We start from the raw sequence: 11,811 nt of genomic DNA on the forward strand, positions 1-11,811 counted from the left end.
ATTCTTAACTATAATTAATCTCACTGCAGATATTAAATTTTTATTCATTCTTTATTATTCCAGCTCCATTGTTTTTTATCAAATACTGAGAGTAATGCAATTCCAGGACATATATCTATGTTTAAACTTAGCATTTTACTACACTCTTTAAAAACCTCTTTCCAAAATTTTATTATATATTCACATTCCCACCACATATGGAAATATGTGCCCATTTCATGGTCACATTTCCCACAGAAATTGGAGTATTTGTAATCTATACAATTCTACTTCACCAGAGTTAACTACTGCTTCCATATAATAAAGAAACATTGTTTAAGTAATACTGAGAATTACTTATGGGAACTTAAAAAAGTATCCCACATCATACCCAGCCTGGCATTCTTATGGCTTATAAAGATATTAAATATATACAGTTCATGTGTCACCAAAATCACCACCACAAGAGCCTTCATAATTTGATCTTACTACTGCTCAAATTAGTAAATGTCTTGACAGTGTTGTCAAAGAGTTGAATTAGGCCCTAATTACTGCTAAAGGACCACAGGGACCAAAATACACTATTGGATAGCTTCTGTCATCAGATTTACCTCATGGCGTAAATGTACTGGAAACTTGCACTGGTTTCATCCTATAGCACCACACATGGTTCAGTTGACTTGATGAGTGGGATGGGAGTCTGTGTCAGTCCAAATGAGTTCTGTAAATTCTGCTTGCAGAATCCTGTTAGAGACTAACAGTACAATCTAGGGCAGCTGCCTATAACTCCCCAAACCTGGAGGATTAAGGGCATCCTACCAAGGACAGATGGAGCAGGAGATGAAGATTGCCTCCTCACTTTTGCTGCAACACAAAACACTTTGATGACTAGTCTAAGTATTTCCCCCTTCTTGTGAGGAGCAGAGGCTGAGGTCCTGCTGGAATACGCATTCCACTCTCCTCCCCTCCCTTTCTCCACCGCGAACGACATCAGCTCTGAGTTTGGTCTTCTGTCCTGAGAGACGCAGTCAGTATGGAAAGAGCTGCGCCACCTGTATGGCCACAGGTAGGAATCAGAGGTCCGGCTCCAGCCTCTAAATGAATTTCTAACCTTTCCTATTGCTGTCTAGTCAGGTGCAGGATTACACCCTAAGTTTCCTAGTAATTTTGTACGTCACACATTTTGTTCATGATAGCTGCTGAGCTGTCATTTAAATATAGCAACAGTATCATGTACCATTGGTAATAAGATTGAATAGGTAAACACTAAAAACAGGAATGATGGCAAATGTTTAGTGAATCCATAGTCAGTAAATGCTAGCATTGACTTTTATGGCAGTATAGCAGAAAAAATGTATGAACAAGAGAAGGGAAAGCCTCCATTAACTCCAACTGGAATTCCCTTCTTGCAAGAAAAAGATTAGGAACACACAGTGGAGGAAGTTTAATCTTTCTTTGCATAAAGTGGATCCAATTCAAATTTGGACTGCTTGTGTTTAGCCTAGAATACTATCTCTCTATCTCTGCATCTATATACTATGCAATTAACATAATCTGTGGCTGTGTTTGACCTACAGCTAAACATGATGGATATAAAGTTATGCATAGTACAAAAAAGAAGAGTGATAAATATTTCTTCTTTCATAATATTGCAACCCTGGGTGGGATGTATGGTGGGAGATGTAGGGCAGAAAAAGTACTTCTTCATGCAGCACATAATGATAGTGTAGAGTTTGCTGCCATGTTATATGTTAATGGCCACCAGTTTAGGTGAGTTTAAAGTGGATTAGATAAATTCATGGAGGAGAAGGCTATCAGTAGCTAGTCATGAAAGCTAAACACTAGATCCACCTTGCTACTGAAAACCAGTTATTGAGTATCGGTACTGAGTACTCTGGAGAGACTGTCATTGGCTCACTACCCTTTAAAAATATTTTTCAGCCCCCCATAATTGCACAGATGTATTCTTTTCATTATTACTTTTGTTGTTGTTGTTTTGCAAATGTGCAAGTGTGCACTTATTGCTGGTCAGTAGTGTAGTCTTGCTTTGTCAATGACCCTATTAAGTTGTAGCTTTTAAAGGGAAGTGAAAAGTGTCCATGTGTCTTGCTTGTGAGCTTCCCAGTGCCATCTGCTTGTCCAGTAGGATGCTGCATGAGATTGGCCTTTGATATGTTCCTACAGGACTCCTTCTGTGCAGCTGAATTTGTTCTCAGAAGCAGTGATTCTTGTTCCACTTGCTAGAAACACCATTTTGCAGAGTAAAGGCTAGTCAGAACCCAATTGTTTTCCATTCACAAATAAGACCTCAGAAAACTTTATTTCTAAAAACTACAAGCTAAAGGTGGACCCTGGGCCCTTAGGCAGTATGTGGCCCTAAAATGATTTGCAGTGACCAAACAGGAATGTGTACTTGGTACTCCTAGAGTCTCTGTCTTTCAAACTCCAGAAGAAGTGAAGGAAACAGGGCATGCTGCAATATTTAGGGCTGAAGAGACGTGAATGTATCTTATCAGAGGAAGGAAAACAGAGTTCAGATAGCATTACACTCATTTTAAAAAATCCATCAGGCCATCAGAATGTTTCAAGTGTGTCAAAGATCTTATCACTACATAAACGGATAACGAGCTGCTTTTTGTTCCTGTAAGTATGTGGTTCACTTTTAGATGTTTTGGGGAATCAGGGGATCACATGTTGGCATTGCTTAATGATACGCATGGTCAGCAACCCTTTATAAGCAATATAAAACAGCACAAATAGCAGGCTCATGCCAGAGTGATGCAAGACCTTCGGAATTCATGGCGTCACTTTTGGAATGGGATACAAGCTTCAGCCTACAGCCGTGTAAATATTTGCTTGTGGCTACTTTCACGTAATTGTACTTGGGTTCATAGCTTGAATTAGTTTCTTGGGTGATGCTGAGTGAACTTTAAACACCTACTTAAACCACTTGCCAGGCGTGTATGCTAAGTGAAAACAGCAATATGCCTTGAAAAGGAAGAAGCATTGAAGAAGTACAAGATAGTGCTGAATTAAGAAATGGTATGACCAATATCATATATATGTTTGCAAACTTTCTTTCAGCACTTCCAGAGCATGGATACCATGAATTGGATCCAGAGTCTGTCTTCTGCAAACATCAAAGGTATTTGATCCAGCAGAGGAATCTTACTAGTGGAATGAGAAAAGAATCAATTTTTGAGGCATTCCCTGAAGTTCCCTGTGCTCCCTAAAAAATCTATTCTGAAGAGTTGAGGTACAGTGGGAGAAGTGGCACTGAGGATGGGGAAATTGGCAAAACTACCTCTGTACTGCAGGCAGGAACATTCTGTATGGAACCCCCTTCAGAGCATCTTAACACCAGCAAACGTGTACTCAACTAGTAACCATAGAACAGTTCTTGTTATTTCTCCAGCTAAAACTGGTATTTTATGAAATTGTGTTGAAATTAAAATAAATGTATTTTTTTAAAATACTGCAGTATTTGGAGAATTTCAAAAGAAAAAAGAAACACAGACATTAGTGCTCAAGGGATTTTATATTCTGTACAATATTAGAGGGCCTACAAAATGCTTTCTGGATGTATTTTTTCATCATGTACAATTGCCCTAAGCATGCCAATTGTAGTAAGTCCTGTTCAGCCTTTCAAAAATAGGTTAAAATCAATGCATGAGGAGGGGTATGCAGCCTGGTCCTGTTGAAAATGACAAACAGAACAAGAGAGAGTGGGGCTAGAAGGCCTTTTCTCCTCACAAGTTTGTTTTAAGCCTTTTTCTGGACACCTGGAACAGGGCTACTGTTGCTTCTTTACCCTTATGAACAGGTTGGGCACACAGACACTAACTCTTTTGGACCAAGATTGACACACTTAGATTTAATTATTTCTCAAGGCTCTGAAGTCAAAAGCATGACTGGACACCATTATGGCAATCTTTTTTGTTTAGAAATCTTTTTTTTTTTTTTTTTTGCTTCACACTACCTTTCACTGTTGATTTTATCTGTTTTTGAAATAAATTTCCTTGAATGAAATATCTGTAGCAATTGCACTGTTTCACTTCACATTTTCTGAGCTACTAATATCAAGATACATCTGTCCCTTCCTGCCAGTCAACCTCCTCTTCTTTTCCTTTGCATATATTTAGAATCCCAAATGTGACACTAGAAAATTCCCAATGTCCTCAGGGCTGAAACATGACATGAGGATGGTAAATCTTGGATTTCTTGAGCTCAGCTCCATCTTGGATAGCCACTTTTGAGTCCCAATCACTGGGATATAAATATAATCAAAGTATCTGTTAAAATACCCTAATCCTTGAGTTGCAAATCTGCCTCTTGAGACATTATCTTTGGCTCATCTAATCAGCTTTGTTAGCAAAAGAGTCCAGAAAATTTATTTTTTTAAACAAGCTCTTTGAAAAAGAAAAATAGAGCACTCTGTGTCAGCAGTCATTAAGCAATCCTCCAATAATAAATCATGGTGCCCATCACTATAGGTTTAATCTTTTTCTTTTTTGTGGACAGAGTATAGTTTGCTATTGTCACCAAGGATAAACATTTAAATAAGGAGGAATATTACTTATCTCTTCCTGAGGCAACAGGCAGGTTTGCATAACCTGAAAAAACAAAACCTGAAAAAACTACAGATCTGTCATGCTTTCCAAACTGTGTCATAAAATTTCCGTATGGCATGTTTTGATCCTTAGAAACCATGAACCAAAGCAATGGTCTGTTCTATGATTTCTTGCTGTCATAATCGTAGAATAGTAGAGTTGGAAGGGGCCTATAAGGACATCAGGTCTGACTCCATTGTGGTACCAAGGCTAGCAGCAGACAGCTGCTTAACAAAAGCAGCCCATTAGCACAGCAGAGACTGCTTGACAGCTGTGGTAAACTGAACTCAGCTCACGTTTGCAGCTGTCAAATAGAGGGACTTCATTCGTCTCCTGGGTGTCTCCTGCCTGGAGGACTGAAGGAAGGAAATGGTAGGAGGGAGGAGAATTATCACCATAAATCTGATTGTTTGTCTGAGCAAGGAGGATAGAAACCATGCTAGCATAGACACCTTGTAAACAACTGTCAGGCATATTCAGATAAAAAACTGTGCACTGTGGAAACCACACAGTGTTGTTTGTCATGATGTCCAAACACAGATACTATGTAGTTTATTCACAGGGTAGCTTAGCAGATTGTGTGAACATGCTCGGTACTTAATGAAGGTGGTTTACCTATTTAAGCCCAATACAAAGCTGTCCTTGTGCTTAGTAAAAAAGTAGCTTGTGTTAAAATAGTCTGAGTTTTGCTATTGGCAGTGAATCCTCTGACAGTGTTGGTCTATGCTGCTACAGTGGTTCGGAAAGTTCGGTTACTGAGGAAATAAAGAATTTGAAGTATGGCTTCTATAAGTAAGTGAATGTTATCCATTTGGTTGGGATTAAAACTAGTGCTGCACTGAAATTTCTTTAGCTTTGACTTTCAACACAAAAGTTGTCATTCAATGAGTTGCTGAAGCCACTCTGTGAAATATCTTTATCTTTTCCTCCATTATAGAGAATGTAAAGTTTATCAAGCATTTTAAAAACAGGCCCCACCTACAGGTCTACAATTTAGGAACATAACAGACATGGCACACAACAGGAATAGAATGAGATGAGGCAAACAAGCAAGCCCAAGCACCAATGAATAAAGCTACACACCTGCCCTCATAATGACTAGTTTGAATGGAAATCGTTCAAGGATGGAAGATGCTGGTTTCTCAGATGAGTCAACAGGTTTTGTTCTGCCTCTGCTATAGCCAATGAAAGGATGAATGATGATATCTCTTTGTGTCTTTACTGCACAATTCTATCCATATCTACTCAGAAATAAATTTGACTGGTTCAACTGGATTATACAAGTCTGAGAATGCATTCTGATTGGAAGTTGCCAACTTCTCCAGCAAACAAATTCCACCTAACCTACTACGTTTTGGAACATTTTTCAGTAAACCCAAAGGACAGGCTATTTTCCTCCTGAATGTTTGCCAGTTGGAAAAGACTGATGGGTCGAGTCTGTAGAGTCGATTACCATACACAGGCACCTGAAGTGCCAACCCCCTCACACATAACATTTGGTTACAAAGAAGGTACCTGCTGGGATTTATTGGATAACCAGATCTTCAATGCCTGAAAATGGGGAACCCTGCAAAGAATGATAAAAAGCCAAAAGCATAGGGGTAGACAAGAAGGATATGTTGTTCAATGAAAGAAAATAGTTTCAATGCATTTTGGACCCCATGCAGGCCCTTCTTCAGGCAATTCTGAAAAACAGTATGCAATATTTATAAACTTCACATACTCCCTGTGCTCAATGGTATATGCCACATCAGTGATACAATTATTTATCACAATACAAAGATAGAAGCATCTTCAAAATCTAAGGAAAGAGAAGCTCAAAATACGTGCTATAGCATTATGGGACTGATGCCTGAAGAACAAACAAGCCTTGTTACATAGTACATAATACATAATGTCAATGTTTGGATATAGTTTGGATACTTTGAGCTCCTTAGTTTTTGAAGTTTTATACATCTTTGTATTGTAAAGAACAATTCCTACAGCATTGATCACAATTATCCATACGGTTCACATATGGACGGCTTACTTGTGATGACCTACCTGCAAATCTTCCCTGAGGAGCAGCAGTTTGGAGCTTGTACCTGATCTAGCACCCATGGAAATTCCGGTGGCCCTACTTTGAGGAAAAAGACCAGGGATGTGAGCTTAAAGAGAATTTGGCTGTTTGCAAAATGTTACAGTTTCCCTGCTGGCTTTTCTGCATCACAAGCTGAGGGCCCTTCCTATGAGGTAGTCTATGATGAAGTCCTGCTGGCTCACTGGTGAAGTCTACCTGGCTTGGCCTCAAATACAACAGAGTCCGAAAAGTTATTGCTTTACTGAAAGGTCTCTTTTTCTGATCTATGCTTCTGATACAGAATCTACTGAATAACAGGATGGCTGCCAAGTTAGGAAAAATGAAGGTTCATTTAAATGCAGTTTGCCATTACATCATTCACATGCGGCAACCATAATGAAGCCAAGTGCACCAAATGGCCACCTGAATCATGATTGTGAGCATGTGGGTTTTGTTTTTGGTTTTGTGTGTGTGTGTGTGTGTGGGGGGGGTGCTCCTAGATATCGAGCAGTGGCTATTCCACTTTTCCCTTTTCCTGTGGTAAAAAAAGAAAGCAGCAGCTGTAGACCCATGCAAGGGTTACAAATGGAAGACAATGTTGTCTGCAACCACAGTAAAATTCCATGAAAAAGGCAGAACAACTACACAATAAATGTCTTATCTGAACGCACCATGTGAGGGAGGAGGAGGAAGCACCTCAGTGCATCTCACTGAGGTAGCTGAACTGGTGCTAGAATGAAGAGCTCCCTCCTTTACAAGTCCTGCTTGGGCCCTTCTCTTGTGGCTTTTGGGCACCTAGTGAAGATGTTTCTATTTTGTTAGGCATTTCTTTTGTTACCCATCCACCAACTTACCAACCAAGCAGCCATCCACCCTGCAAGATGGGCATACGTTATCTGACTTTCCCAAGCACAAGTGTCTTTTTTGAACAAGTGAGGGATAAACTCCTTGCTTAATTTGAATTTGTGAATAAAACTGCTTTTACACTCCTGCTGAAATACAAGGATCAGGGGAGCAGACAGAGTGGGCACAATCTTGCTCCTCACTCCACACATTCAGTCAGCATACATGTGGAATGCCTTGCACAGGACGATGGAGTTGAGGAAAAGAAGAGTCAGGGCCAAAGCAACCTTTATGGCAAATTATAAATCTGGAGAGACAGCACACTTTTAGCTGGGAAGGAAGTGGGCAAACAAGGAGCACATCAAGTGTGTTCAGAGCTACAAAGTCTAAAGTTTAGAGCCCCTGATGGAAGAATCCTGTCAGAGTTGATTTCATCACAGCATTGTGACCTGGCAAGCCGAATAGGGCTTGTCGGGCCAAGAAGCAGTGGGTGGTGGCTAGACTGAATTTGTTTCTGAATCAACTAGCCAATGATCTGGCTGCAGGCATCTAGCGACTATAGAATGGCACGGCCTTTATTTCACTGTATAAAAACACCCCTCCATTATAACCCCCTGTTTGTGTCTAGAAATTATCTTGAGAGAGTTTCAAACTATCCATATGATTGTATTCAAGGTCTTCCCAAGCTGAGATTAATTTGCCTGTGCAACTTTTTTGTTCAGGCTCGGAACAGCACTTGCACAACATAGCTGGCCTCAGGTTTTTGAGGATCTTCCACGGGCCCGCATTGAGTCTACTTTCTCAATTATTTCTTATCATTGCTATCATTTGCTTGACAGGTGGGGAGCTAGTGAGTCAGTAGGTAGTGGCAACACGTCACCATTGGCTGGGGCTGGGCTAGGTGAAGGGGCAGAACAACTCCAGGGGGCTCTGGCCAATGCCTCTCTGCTGGGGTGTGGACCCTTGGCTGGTGCCCAACATGCCCTCCTCTGATGCCAGCCCTGGGGTACACACAGACTTAGCCCTTCTACTGAATGGGCAAGTCCATCTGTGTAGCACAGTCTTCCCTAGCGTGGTGCTGGGTGTGCTTGGTGCAGTAATCCAATGCATCTGGAGGACACCGGTTAAAGCAGGCTGATGCAGATGCTTCATGCACACAGAACGCACACGGGTCTCTTGACGGAGGCAGCCAGATGATATATTGAAAAGCCTTGCACACTGCAATGTTGGGGGGAAAACATGCTGACTCATTTCTACACAGATTTCAAAAGTGGTGCAGCAGATTTACAAGGCATTCTTTTTTTTTAAGAGCTCCATCTCTCAAAACTCCCTACCAGCTCAAAACATTGCATTAATATTTAACTGAAATTGGCAGACAGAAAAGTGGGGAAACTGCTTTATCAAGGGAATCATTAAGAACGTAAAACATGGCATGGCAAATACCACTTCAGCATCACAAACCCTGACAAGCAGAAATGTGGGCGAAACCTTACAGTCTCGATTAAAAAAAAAAAAAGCTCCTGGAGCTTCTTACACAGAATGAAAAGCAGACCATTCCCTCAGGCTTATAATAAAAATATTAGAATGCAAAAGGATAAGAAATTGGAAAGGAGGAACACTGGGAGTCAGATATCTACAGTTATAAATGAATGAAGGCTTTTAAAATATCTGAGAAACTGGTGTCAAAGAGGAAGGAAGTTTGATAGGAGTATGCGAAGAAGTGATCCCAGAACAGTAGACCCATAGGAATCAATTCCAGAAGGCTGCATAGGACAACCATAAGACTCCAGTGGGGCTCATTCCTCACCTCTGTAGTGTGCCATTATTAATAGATCACTTTGCCAGTTATGCTGAGCTGGTCAATATCAGCTACTCCTGTCCGATAAATTGCTTACCTTAGGGCTACAATAAATTGTTGCTTTCTTCCAGGTGTGGTTGAATCTAGGACAGTGTCTTCCGAGCATTTCAAGGGATGAAGTACAGCCTGTTATAATGTATTTTGCTTTAATTGCTTTGAGGGATCTGTCCACTTGCAGCCTTGTTCTGTACATGCTGTTTTGTTAGGCTTCAAAAGCTTCACTGAGAACAGCAAGTTTCATTTCCTAGCAATAAGGAATGTTAGCTTGGTAATGCATATAAGAGTTTTCTGAGAGTCGTATGGACATAAAAGCATAATCAGAGACCAAGTACATATCATCACCTCCATCACAAACACACACAGAAAAAAATAAGACAGAAGCCCAAGCAAAGCTGTGTTTAGGAGCCTAAGGAACTTGAACTCACAGACTTCCATTCTGCCAAGATTGTATCTTGTTTCTATGATCTGCACTCTCTCCAGGTAATCTACTATAACTTTTAGCTCATTGGAAGGGAGTTTTGTAGGTACTGCATAGCAGGCAGAGATGAAAGTATATGAAAATTCTTAAGGATAAACAATATGAGTAGGAACTCTGTGGTCTTCTGAATACTGCTGGACTATAATTTCCATCCTGCTGATTAGTCAAGCTGTTTGGAGCTGATGGGAGCTGGAAGTCCAAAAACATCTTGAAGGCTATCTGTGATATACAGCCTAATCTTCTCTATGTTTCCTCATGCATCCTAAAATTGGTTTTCAAGACATTTACTCCCACATGAAGCAACACAGGATTTCTGCCTAAATTCTGCACCTAAGCAATGCTCCTTTCCATCTTCAAAGAAACAGCTATGCGGATTGTATTAGTGCAATCACAGTGCCATTTAAATATCATTTAAATGTATTTCAGAATGTTTGATTCTGCATTTTTCACCTCTTTTAAAAATTATTATATTTATCCTACTAACTCAATGGACCCAGTGGAACAACCACAAAAAAAGTGCAGCTGGGCTAGAGCTGAACATCACGAACGGTGTAAATGTATGAACTAAAACTGTGTATATGCACAGTTCTCTTTCAAACCACAGTTCCTGAAGGAGGCGTCATCCCACCCCAAATGGCCATTGCTGCTGGCTTAAAAACCCTGGCTTCTTCCATGCTGGTATGGTTCTCCACGCTAATTTAGAGAATGATGCATTCTTTTCTTCTCTCAGCAAATTAAACTAGTTGGTCTTCAGACTCCTGGCAATGCACCAGATTGCCTAAACTACTCATCTGAGTAAGAGCTTGGCAAATTTAAATGTCACAACACTGAAGGAGTTAGAGCAAGGTGACCGACAAACTGAATCCAGGACAAATTGTCAAGGTCACTGCAGGTATTTTGGTTTAGCACTATTTGTTCACATAGCACATAAAATAAACATAATACCTACAAGGCACTTTTGACTGCTTTTTTTAATATATAAAACTTTGTTCACGGCCCACTGTGGCCACACTTATTTTCAATGGAAGCATTCATTTTTTCATTCAGGATATCTTGTTAATTGACTGCTTCTTCCCAACAAACGAAGGGCTTCGTTTTCCATCCCTGCCTTTTCAGATAAGGCTGCTCTGAGACACAGAGACCGAGGAGGACAATCTTTAAAACAAGCAAAATACCAAACCAAAAGAAAGCCACTTATGGATTAAATTCGTTAACACTACCACATCCCTTTCAGCAGATTTAAGGTCCGCAGTATGGGAATATCAAGATAATATTTTCTCCACGGACTCCAGAATGGTGGCGATAGCATTAAAACAAACCAACACAAACAATGCTATAAGTGAAACCTTTCCGATGGCGGCAAAGGGGGTAAAATGTATAATCATACCCCAGCCTATGTCGCTTGGTTGTGCCTTTCATTCTGCAGCTGGTCTAGGGTGCAACTTCGGATCCAGAGCAGTGTTTTGCTGCGGATGCCTGGGCTTTAGCAAGAGAAGCCGGGTGTGGTGCATCATCTACTCCAGCTACAACCCCCAAATTCACAGCCGGTAGTGGCTTAAAATAAAACAAGACCTTCATCTGCCTGTGTCCCCAAGACTAGGCTAGATTTACACGTGCAGTCATTCACCTCAGCTGCAGCGTGGCGAGATGTAATCCCTGCGCGCGGTCTGGCGCGTGAACATGGATAGCATAATCGTATTTTGGTGCACATGGGGGTGACACGCTGCCGCGGCCGCTCGTTTTACATTGCGCTGCGCCAAGAGGCTAAATCCACATCCACTGCGGGCTCTGGACTCTATAGGGTTAATCAAGGTCTCGGACAAGGCAATGCACGTGGAAGCCGTTAAACCCAGCTCGGGCTCCAGTTGCTGAACAGCTCAGCTCTGATTCTAAGGTTCAGAGCACAACGGGTTAAACAAACCCAGACTGCGCTCCGGCGCGCGGAGGGTTAATCCCAGGAGCAACGGCCCCGGCAGGGGGCGAC

The 11,811-nt window shown here is 41.1% G+C and overlaps 1 long non-coding RNA gene across 2 annotated transcripts; it reads right to left on the reverse strand.

Annotated features, from left to right (window-relative positions):
• Nucleotides 1-1,573: 1,573 nt before the first annotated feature.
• LOC123029549 lies at nt 1,574-11,484 on the reverse strand. Of its 2 annotated transcripts, none has more exons than XR_006415938.1 (4): nt 11,455-11,484; nt 9,387-9,593; nt 6,633-6,708; nt 1,574-6,274 (listed from the first exon to the last, which is right to left on the reverse strand). It is a non-coding gene; the product is annotated as an uncharacterized LOC123029549 (long non-coding RNA). The 2 variants fall into 2 exon arrangements; XR_006415937.1 differs by lacking the exon at nt 11,455-11,484 and adding an exon at nt 11,215-11,385.
• Nucleotides 11,485-11,811: the final 327 nt, after the last annotated feature.

Source organism: Varanus komodoensis, unplaced genomic scaffold (genome assembly GCF_004798865.1).
Source record: "Varanus komodoensis strain SLA01 unplaced genomic scaffold, ASM479886v1 scaffold4, whole genome shotgun sequence".
Classification (NCBI taxonomy): domain Eukaryota; kingdom Metazoa; phylum Chordata; class Lepidosauria; order Squamata; family Varanidae; genus Varanus; species Varanus komodoensis.